The sequence below is a fragment of the Galeopterus variegatus genome, unplaced genomic scaffold (assembly GCF_000696425.1).
Source record: "Galeopterus variegatus unplaced genomic scaffold, G_variegatus-3.0.2 Scaffold3237, whole genome shotgun sequence".
Taxonomy (NCBI): domain Eukaryota; kingdom Metazoa; phylum Chordata; class Mammalia; order Dermoptera; family Cynocephalidae; genus Galeopterus; species Galeopterus variegatus.
This window is the reverse complement of record NW_007729348.1, coordinates 126462-128286: the sequence shown is the minus strand read 5'-3', so window position 1 is coordinate 128286 and position 1825 is coordinate 126462.

The following is a 1825-nucleotide window of genomic DNA, read 5'->3' as shown; positions in this document are numbered from 1 at the left end:
TTCTTGATGCCTGGGTGAGGTAACAGGATGTTAAAGAGATGACAGGTAGGGCCAGCCCGTGGCTCACTTGGGAGAGTGTGGTGCTGACAACACCAGGCCATGGGTTCAGATCCCTATATAGGGATGGCCGGTTAGCTCACTTGGGAGAGCCTGGTGCTGACAACACCAAGTCAAGGGTTAAGATCCCCTTACTGGTCATCTTTTTAAAAAACTTTTTTTAAAAAAAGAAAAAAAGAGATGACAGGTGCACATCCACAAGAATGAGTGGACCTAAACATAGGGTGATTGTAAGCAACATGGTCTAGAAAGATGGAAGACAAGGAGAGGCTCAGCATTCTGCTTCTCTATCATGGCCTGGCTGGCTTGGGTTTACCCTCACTCCATCAGGTGTGGGAAGAAAGCAGCAAGCCTAACAATAAACTTAATGAACTCTGAGGTTTGAAAGTCCAGAAACCCCCAGCATGTCAGGATGGTCCTGATGCTGGGCTTGGCTTGAGGCGTGGTGTGGTTTGGTAGCAGTCAGGGGGAAAATGCCAGGGGGAGCTTCAAATAAGATGGCCTTGCTCTAGGCAGGAACCAGAGCTTCTCTGCGGGTCTTAAACTTGCAAGTTGTATGCTGTCATGCAGCCAAGAGAAAACAAAAACAAAAATAGAAACATGTGGAAGGCACTTTCGCACCTGGCTGGGGGTTGACTAGATGACTACCCAGGTCTCTTCCATGCCCAGAACTCTCTAAAATGTTCAGCAGCAAGAGAATATTGAGGCAAAATGGATTTTCACACCAAATGTATGAGTTTATTTCAATTTTTAAATGAAATTAATTCACCTACTATAATTAAAGTGTACAATTCAGTAGTTTTTAGTATATTCACAAAGTTGTGCACCCATCACATCCCCACTGTCCAATCCTAGAGCTAAGAAATCCCACACCCATTAGCAGTCACTCCCCATTCCCTCCTCCACCAGCCCCTGGCAACCACTAACCTACTCTTTGTCTCTATGGATTTGCCTAGTCTGGATATTTCATATAAATGGAATCATACAATAGGTGGCCTTGCACGTCTGGCTTCATGTGGCTTCATGTAGCATGTGTCAGTACTTCATTCCTTTCTATGGCTGACTAGTCTTAGGAGTATTCCATGGAAACATTTTGCTTATCCACTCATCACTGAGGTGCACGTGAGGCGTTTGAGCTCGTTTTAAATGTGTGATGATGTAAATGCATTGTCTGCCTACCCCTTCTCTCAAACGAAGGAAAATGAGTAGCAAAATGAAAGGCAAGCAGGCAGAACACCAGCAACTGGTATTCAGAAAAGGAAAGTCACCCCTGGTTTTTAGGTTAAATCTATGAAGATGGGGCCAAGATTTGGTGTCCACCTAGCTCAAGGCTCCTCATGCTTTCCATTCTCAAGTCTGAGTTGAATCCATCCACTCAGACATCAAGTTAACCCACTGGAAAGTTCTTGGATCAGCAGGAAAAACTAAAAGCGATTGTCCAGATGAGCGGTTTTTAATCTGTCTTCCAGAGACTCCTAAGGTTTCATGGAAGCAAGTCAAGGCCACCAAGCAGACTGGGGCTGGAGAGCAGGTGGGTAGGACTCTGAGCCCAGCCCCCATCCCTGCTTTAAACAGAACAGCTCTGATTTAATTGCTTTATTTGTTGAGGTTCCCTGTAAAGAGGATCCGTGATTAAAAAACATTTGGTAACGACTGGTCTAGGTGGTTGTGGAACTGCTGGACTCAAGTTGGGCCTATCTAGTGGCCATTCTTACGAGTTCTTCTGAGGAACCTTGATGGTGACTGTCTTCACCTCCGTGTGACTGGT